General features: G+C 36.6%; 1 protein-coding gene across 3 annotated transcripts in view; it reads left to right on the top strand.

Moving 5' to 3' along the window:
* KCNQ1 (potassium voltage-gated channel subfamily Q member 1) overlaps positions 1 to 9,387 on the top strand; it is a 420,899-nt gene that overhangs the window by 160,896 nt on the left and 250,616 nt on the right. The window lies entirely within an intron of this gene.

Below are 9,387 nucleotides of genomic sequence, written 5' to 3'. Positions count from 1 at the left end.
AGAGAAACCAAGGATCATAAGGCATCACAGTCACATAGGATAATGCAGATTAAGAGAACAAGCTGCTTATTTCATAGTGTCATTTAATATAAAGAGGAAATGCAGGAAAGACAACATGCTGTGGAAGATTTTATCCTGCCCCCTCACATTTCTGCAGGGCTCACTGCTGCTTTTCGTAACAGACTGGCAAACAGGACTCAAGATGGTACCTATGACTATTTTCTAAATTAACTGAAATAATCAGGATACAACCCTAGTGCAGTCAAGATGAATAGGAGTCATATTATTAGCTTCAGAAATGCTTGGGACATTGCTTTGAATACCGAGTAAAATAATAGGCCTGTATACAGTAAAAAGAGCAGGAAACATTTACAAATCGGTTGACTTCACTGTAATCTTTCTGTGGCTCTAAAACACCAGTCTCCTGATGGCATAACAAACTGTTCATCTCAGAGCACTACATCATTGAAGTCTGACTGTGACACTTCTAGAAAAGGTAGGAGAACATTAGCCAGCAACCTTTCTCTTAGTTTTGACAATCTCATAACCTGTGCAAGATGTCAGATAGAGAAGAACAGCTATCACAATTGTTTATAGTCACCGTTAGATATTCAAGATATAATGAAACTGTCCAGATCATTGGTTGTAACAAATATGAATTTCAGACCCTTCAACCCAGCCAAGAATCTCTTCTACAGCCTCATTCTGAAAGGATCCACCAGAACCCTCCATCTTTTTTTTTTTTTTTTTTAAGGTAGATACATATGATTTGCAATTCAGCCTGGGACAGTAATTCCCTGTTTATTCAGAATGGACTAATTCCAGAGCAAGGAACATCTGAAATACTTAAGACATCCAGGCACAGGACTGTTTTAAAGTGATTATATTGCTTTGGAACCAACTTGCTATCCTTATGTGGCATTTGTCTGTGCTATGTTGACATACCATCTTGCTCAGAGATTTCTCAGGTTTCTCTAAGGTGCTGCCACTATTTGGTGTAGATGTATCTTTAGTTCTTCTTTCTTTGCTGTTGATAGTGACAGTTGTGTCTCTATTTTTGTTTATTATATGTACTTACTAGTTTGGCAGCTCTATCCTATGATTATATTTTAGTAAACGTTTTAATTTAATTGTTTCTGCTAGTAACAATTCCCACTTCCTTTTCTTGCATGATATGCAAATATTAGGTTGGCTGCTCTGTTCTGGGATTTCCCGTCTGTAATTGTTTCCCTTTCCTTTTCCTATTACAGTTCAAAGAAAGGTACTTTTTGGAAGCTGGTTTTTCTTATCATTAGCATTCAAGCATTGACTTGTTTTTATCTGCTTTAATTGTATGTAGCTTAATAAAACAAACAATCATCATTAAGTGCTACAGATCTTTAAAACATATAGGTATCACTAATGATTCCATGCTTGCGTTTTCAAAATGGTCTGATTTTCTAGAGTCTTCTCTTTGCTGTTTTAAACCAAAAGGCATTGTTTCTTTTTTCTTTAAAAATGAAATGAAATGAAAATTAAAATTTAAAAATGAAATGAAATTTAAATGAAATTTAAAAATGGTAAGTCGTATGTACAAGAAATGTAGGACTAACACTTCTGTTTCACTAATAAAATGTGTTTGTTAAGAAATATTTGTAATAAACATCTGTGTGTGTATGTGCTTGTATAGTCTTCTCTCTGCAAACAGTACCACTTGCTGTTTCAGGAAGGAAAGATCTATTGATGAGCAAGTCTATTGCAGGTCTCCTGCTGCTGAAATGCATATGTAGCCTTTTTTGAATACAACAGGTTTTGTTTAGGTTGCTACTAAGATCTGCTGCAGAATTAGTCTTGCTGTCTGCCGTGGTTAAATACAGCCTCTCTTAGGATCAGAAAACTTGCTGCGTAGCACAAGGAAGTGGCTTTCTGGCAAGTAGCGTTTTCAATGCTTTCATGTCATCCTGGCGTTTTTATTTTCCAGTGCAGCGGTCAGATGACTCAGTAATTAACAGTGGCAGATGTAGCTGCATTTAAAAACACATGCTGTCATTGGCGTTGGCATTAAAAATTGAGTATGTGACAGACCAGATTGGCTTACTGAAAATATAGGAAAACCTCCCACAGAAGCAATACGATCTGTCAGGATGTTGAAATATTCCCCTTTTGGGGAAATTTTGCTCATCTAATAGGCATACCAGTTATTTTGTCTTTCTAATTGCAATAAATGTATTTAATCAGTAAGTTTAATTATGATAATATTGTTTCTCTGTTATAACTTCTATTACATTGCAGCATGCCACCTGAAATGTGAGACTGCATTCAATGAACCCATAATGTAATTTCTACAATATTAAAACTAGAATTGAATGTCCTTGTTCTGCTCTAAAGGCAGATGCTATACTTCTGCTAACTCCTAAAAGGTTTTAGCAAAGCAAAACTGAAATGGATTCAGGTCCAGCCATTTGTGGTGTTTTGATACTGTAATATTCTTCACGCTTTGTTCTAGGAAAAAGCCTTGTAAAGTTAGGACAATAACTAGGACGTCATTAAGTATTGGGATGCTTCCTAATGAAGGTCTCAAACTCATACAAAAACCCTCTCAAAATGTTAGGTGTCAAAAGATTTGGTTATGTTTTAGCCAGAATTTTCAGAATCACTTGAACACGACAAATACTGGTCACTGAAAACCCGCCTCAGTCTGTTTTGAACTAACACGCAGAAGAAGATAATTCACAGCTCCTGTCTCAAACACCATCTTAGATACGTGATCTGTCTGGCAACAAATCTGATCTCCCTTCTCTGAAAGTGCACTTACCTTAGGTAGTAGAGAATACTTATAAAAAAAGAGTACTTGACAACGTACTTTTCACACCCCCTTTCTCACTCTACAACAACATTGCCCTTTTATTATCTCAGCATATGTCTACACTGCTAAAAAGTTCTTTGGGTAGCAGCAATAGAATATGTAACATAGAATAAAGTAAACCATATAAAAGGTTGGTGTTGCCACAACTAAACTGCATCTGGGATTGAGTACTTTTATGTTACTGTGCTTTGCTGACTATAGACATACCCATAGGGTACATAACTTTTAGTTAAATGTTTGTCATTGTCATTGTTGTTATTTATAAATCTATATTGCTTTTCCATTTCCATATGCAAATTGGCCTCCTGGGCTTTATTTGAATTTCCTTGAGAACTCTGGGCTGTAGCTATTCACCATTCCAGTTTATGGGCTTCTTGAAGAAACCTAAGGTTACCTTGTGGCATAAAGATTTGTCTGTATTATTGCTGGGTTTGAATGAGTGCATGTCGTACAAATAATTCTGCCAGTGGTTGCATATCTGTATGTCTTTCAAAAGACAAGTTTAATATTTGCAAGTAAAATACAAGTATAATAACATGATGCATCTCTCAGCTCCCCAGTGCCAGTATTCAAAATTACTCTGCTTATGTTGTCCTTCATGTCCAGATTAACAGTTTTAAAGACCTATTATAGATTCTGGACAATAAAAACAAGAATTAAAACCAAAAAAGCTAAACAAACAAACAAATTCTCACTAAATCTGTCAGAGATGACCACCTTCAGGGAGCCTTATTGTCTTACTGTCTCTGATTCTTTGTTTGGGTTTTTTTTTTGTTCCTATTTGTTGTTCCCCCCCTCCTTAAATGCAGTCATGCCTCAGGCAGACTGAGGGGAGCTCTCCTTTTGATATCCACTGAATGATACAGTTTCCAACCTTCACATCTGAACAAACATCCTCCAGGAAAACCATTATGCAGATTGTGCTAACTGTCGCTTTGATCATGCACACTATTTGCCACAAACAATTATTGAATATAGCCATGCATGGATATTACACTGTGCCCGTTCCTTTGAATTGGATTGAGCAATTGTCTGCAAGTACCAGCTTTAGTTAAGAGTTTCTCATTCCTTCAACTCATCGATATATGCTTTCTCACCAAGGACCAAATTCAACAAAACATTGGTAAGTTTGCTTACTTCTAAGCATACATAAAACCATGTTGCTGTTCAGTGAAGCCTATCAGAATGTCCTTAATGTGAAAAATCAAAACTGTGGGAAAGCTATGCTGAAAAGTTGCAGGAAATACCACTTTAAACTACACGTGCATAGAACTTTTGCTAAATTAGAACAGATCTGATTTAATTTATAAATAGTTGAACATAAATATTGAAAAAATGCTACATAAAAGGGATTTTGTGTTATTCAGAACCCTTTTTTGCTCCCTTCTAAATTAAAAAAGCTGTTGAGGACTGTACACAATGTTAGACAGAAGGCGACACTTCATTTTTATTCTTTTTGTGGTTTACAAGTCAAGAATACTAACTACAGGCCTGTTATATGCTTTTTTCTTTTTTGTCCCCCCTAATTTTGGGGATGAAGTGTTTGGGGTTTTTTGAGGGGGTGTTGGTTATTTTAAGAATTTTTGGAGTGGGGGTTTGGAAGATGTCAGGATTAGTATTTTTAAATGCTTTTTGCATGCAATCTTTGCATCTTGCAGTTGCCTTCTCATCTCTGAGCTGTAACTCTATGAGCAGTTCCAACTACATTTTGTTCTCATTTAATGAAGATCTGTGGGGTAGAAGTGGAGAAACCTTTTAAAACTGTTACTTAAAAAGTACAGATGTAGATATTCTCTCTATATCTAGAGAACACTCTCAGGACTTATTTTCTTAATTCTCAAATCTTTAAACCTCTACCAAAAGATATCAAGGAACTAGGAAAAAAGTTATGTCTAGAAAAATCCCAAAAATTTTAACATTTGTTTTCCATTTGATGAGAAAATAAGTATTTCAAAATACAGATCATCCTCTATGTCAAGATCTAGAAAAAATAAATATAATTTAGCAATTTAGTTTTCATTTATTTCTCAATAATTCACACAAATTGTGCTTCTCTTGAATTGGGTCTGTGGGAGACTAAGACTAACTTCCCTTTGATTTTCCTGTGTCATATGGCTAGAATTATCCTATAAGATGATGTCTTAAAGCTTTCCTTCTAAGATATTTGGCTACCTTGTACCTACCTAAGCATTCTTGTTTTCCCTTGTTGTACCTAGATAATGCTGTTTCTTTTCAGTATAATTACTATATTTTGTCAGGCATGATATAGTACTAACACTGAATGGAAATAACTGCAGAATTTCCACGAACAGTTCGGAAGCTGTGGTCAAACTATCTGCACATGTTGATAGCTTTCCCCAGCACTTCCTTCAACATCACACTCAGATATAAGTACTGCTTCAAGTGGCTATTTTCCTGACATTCTTTTGTACAGAACTGGTCTGGTAAGCAAGGTCTAGATAAGAGAAACTTCTCTACTGTAGATTAAGACCTATAAACTGGACATGGGTGAGATTGGGTCCAATCGGCAGAGCTGGTGGTTGACTTTCCCAGCAGCATGACTGCTGGTGGCTAACAGACATCCACCGTTCCCCTTCATCTGATCAGTGAGCAGAGAAAGGCTGGAGTTTGAGGAGGGGAAGGCTGAGGGGAGACATCATCACTCTCTACAACCACCTGAAAGGATGTTGTAGAGGTTGGTGCTGGTCTCTTCTCACAGGTGATTAGTGACAGAACAAGAGGGAACGGCTTTAAACTGCAACAGGGCAAGTTTAGGCTGGACATTAGGAAGAAATTTTTCACAGAAAGGGTGGTCAGACAGTGGAATAGGCTGCCCAGGGAGGTGGTGGAGTCACCATCCCTGGATGTGTTTAGGGGTCATTTTGATGAGCTTTTGGGGGATGTGGTGTAGGGGAGAACTTTGTAGAGTTGGGCTGATGGCTGGACTCCATGATCCCAAGGGGTTTTTCCAACCTGAATGACTCTGTGTGATTCAGCAGCCTTTGGAATGTGCTGTGATGCAGGTGTGTGTACTGCAGGAGTGAGGCAACAGAAGAGAGGAGGGGGATAAACTGAGACTGTGAAATGGTGGAACAGAAAAACAAGCCTGGAAACCCATCTTTCAAAGATGAAGACAAGAGCGTACAAGAATGTCTAGTACCATGAGGTTATTGAAAAACATCTTAACAGGAACTGTGAGGGGAAAGCCAATTCATTTTCAGATGGAGTTGCATTTTTGAGAGCTAGTGAATGCGATGACATAATGTGGCTACTTGAACTAGCCAGAAACTAGAAATAGCAACCAGAAAAGCCCCTCAACCCTTGTAGTCTTACTGACTTAGTTAAAGCTGATGTAGTCCCTTTTTTCATTGCACAGAAAAGACTTTGAAAATTTAGGTGAGCTCAAAGCTCCAACTTATTTTTAATCATGTTTTTGGTTTGGGTTTTTTTTAAGACTAGTTTTCTAGTTTTATCTTTGAGATCTCAGAAGCAGAGATGTTTAGCTTGGGCCACCATTTGATTAGGAGGTTTAGAGTGGTCAGTAATTTGGTCGGAACTAATGGATGACTGAAAATGACATCTTGAGGAGGTATTGAATTAAGATCCAAAACCAATGACTAGGCAGCACTGAAGATCTATTATTTGAGAGACATAACACTGAAGTTAATATATTGTTTGTTGTGTTTGCAATTGGATGTGTAGTTCCATTTCACTTCATATCCTAAGTTATTAGAATTGCTTTGGTGTCCTTCAGATGTGGTTGTGTCTCAGTTATGTACTTCAGCTGCGTCGAGAATGATAGTCTGAGCCTACAGTGATAACTTGTATGATAATGACTTTGAAATTTTAAGAAAAAGAATCCAAACATCCCTTTAAAATGTTTGTAATAGTAGTGACCAGGAAGTCCTTTTTTCATCTTTGGATTACATTTTTAGTTCCAATACTTCAAACAATTCGTGTCCTGTAGACCATAGTCTCTTAACTTATTAATCTGAAGGATATAACTTGAATCTTCTCAGAGTGATGCAGTGAGGTGCAGAATGGAATTCCTGTTGTGTGAATCTGTTCTTATCGCTAACATCCTTTTATGCACAAGGAAGAAAAATATTGTCATTTGGAAAAGAATTCAAAATATCAGAAGATTACTAGGTTGGTTTTTTTAGCTTTATACAGATTGCATACTTCACTGTAAAATAAAAGCATGAGTGTCTAATCTGTTTGCACTTGTGTTGCGTGGATTTCAGCAACTTGGAAAGGTTCTACTTCATGTTCAACTTGCATGAGTGCAGTTGACTGAATAAGACATCAAACAGTAGAAGGTCTTCTCATGTGTTTGCATACAGGAGAGCATTCAAACCATTTTGCAATTTACTATATTTCACCTGCAAAGAAGTCAGGGAGCTGGTCAGTGTTTGTGGTATATTGCTGATGTTCTTGGATTACTTGGTTTAATCAGGATGGGTATTGTGAGTGGTTCAGCAAATTCTGAGTGGTATTGGGTATGCTAAATAATACCTGGTGCAATTGATTTTGATGCTGCAGTGCTGCAAATTTAGAAACAAGGTAGTTGAAGTATTTCCCTTATTTGATTTAATGCTTGGCTTTTTTAATCTTTTAGATTATGTTTGCTCCCTCAATTCTGTGTTGTCTGTCTTTTTAATACCTCTGAATCATGTGTTCTTGTATTTTGTAGCTGTTTAACTGTCCAAATTTTTGCAAGGCACACAGCAAGGATTCCATCAATGGAGCATTGTTCATCACCTGATTTGTTTGCTGGACTCACTTTAGCCTGTTAGCCTTGAATAAAATCCCTTCCCTATTCAATACTGACGAACATTACTATTTCTTCTTACTGGATGAATTTTTGCTTTGTATTTCCTCCTTCACTGATGCATATTTAATAGGAACAAGATTAGTCTTAATACCAAAGCCTGTGGTGATGTACATCAGATCAAAGTTCTGAAATAGTCAATGGATGAATATGATTTTGTTCCTAATTAAAACAATTAGTTTTACATGCTGCTTTTCAATGAAAACTTAATGTGTGAGCTCTTGTATCAATTTAATTTCATTATGCCAACATATTTACAATGCTAGAGTAGAAGTTGAGTCAGTGTTTCCATTATAAGATCCTATTTTACAACTGTAAAATTAGTATTGTACTCTTTAGGGGGTTATAATCTGCCTGTAAAAAATCATTTAGGGCAGAAACTTGGCACATAGGGTTTCAACAGCATATATCTTGGGGAATAAAGAAAATGTAATTTTGGAATACAATGCGTTTGTAGATGGATTAGAGTTATGAGGGCAGAGAAGAATGAATGCACTTTGATTTGCAACCCAATTTTCAAAATGTTTTTTTAAAAGAACTTCTAAACAGACAGCACAGAAAATACTTTTCTTGTGTCACTGGTGCTTTGTATAGACCAATTCAGAAGGGATGGTTCGGAGGGTGGTGGGAAAGGGGAGACAAATACTTCTTAGTTGTGTATGAATTTTTCTTCACTTATACTTCAGTCAGCTCAAAAGCACCCATTTCTTTTCACAATTCTATTTAATGTAAATATTTCAACATGATGTTAAGTTTGTAACACAGAATAGTTGATAAAACTTTTCAATTACAAGTCTTTGTAAATCTTTTCAAAAACTGAGACATTAAACCACTATCTTCTCTCATAATCTTTTATGTATGAAGGTATTGGAGGCCATCGCTTTTCCCATAATTATATTTCCTTGTTTATACCATATTTTTGAACAGGAATTTGTAAGAATTTAGGATTTTATTTTTATTTTTAAAACTGACCCTCTTATGTAGGTAAGAAAATAATGTCATCCTTTCAGTTCTGCATCAGGCCCTGAATTAAGGTGGTACTTCAACAACAATTTCAAGAATACAGGCAAAGTTACTTTGGTACTTAACTCAACCTTACTAATTCTTAAAATACTTCTGTAGGATATGAAACAGTTTTGGAAATAATCCACATTTTAAAAACTTGTATTAAAAATTAAATGCTAATACTTGAATATTTTGAGTATCTGCAACTTGCAATAAACTTTTAACATCACCACCTCAAGCAGCTAGAGCTGTCCCTTTGTTGTGGGCTTGACAGACACGTAATGTTGTTGCTTAGAAGGTGGCCAGTTTGAGTAGGGATGGCTTGCTTCATGTGTTTCTGAGGTACGGCTCAGGTTGGAACTTACACCCACAGGATTTCCCTCAGGTGTCTCATCTTTTAGTAGTAAAGGACAATTAACATGGTTGACAGCTATACTTTTCCTGAAGTACCTTTTCATGACCTTTTATTTCACACACAGACTCACACACAGAATCATCTAGGTTGGAAAGGACCTTGAAGATCATCTAGTCCAACCCTTAACCCAGCACTGACTACAGTTCCCAACTACAGCATATCCCTCTGTGCTAAGTCGACCCTACTCTTAAACCCCTCCAGGGATGGGGACTCCACCACCTCCCTGGGCAGCCCATTCCAACAACCCATTCTGTAAAGAAATACTTCCCGACATCTAGCCTAAATTTTCCC

The sequence above is a fragment of the Athene cunicularia genome, assembly GCF_003259725.1.
Source record: "Athene cunicularia isolate RWA chromosome 5 unlocalized genomic scaffold, athCun1 chr5_part2, whole genome shotgun sequence".
In the NCBI taxonomy this organism is placed as follows: Eukaryota; Metazoa; Chordata; class Aves; order Strigiformes; family Strigidae; genus Athene; species Athene cunicularia.
The sequence above is the reverse complement of the archived record's forward strand: the minus strand, read 5'-3'. Positions and strand labels throughout refer to the sequence as shown.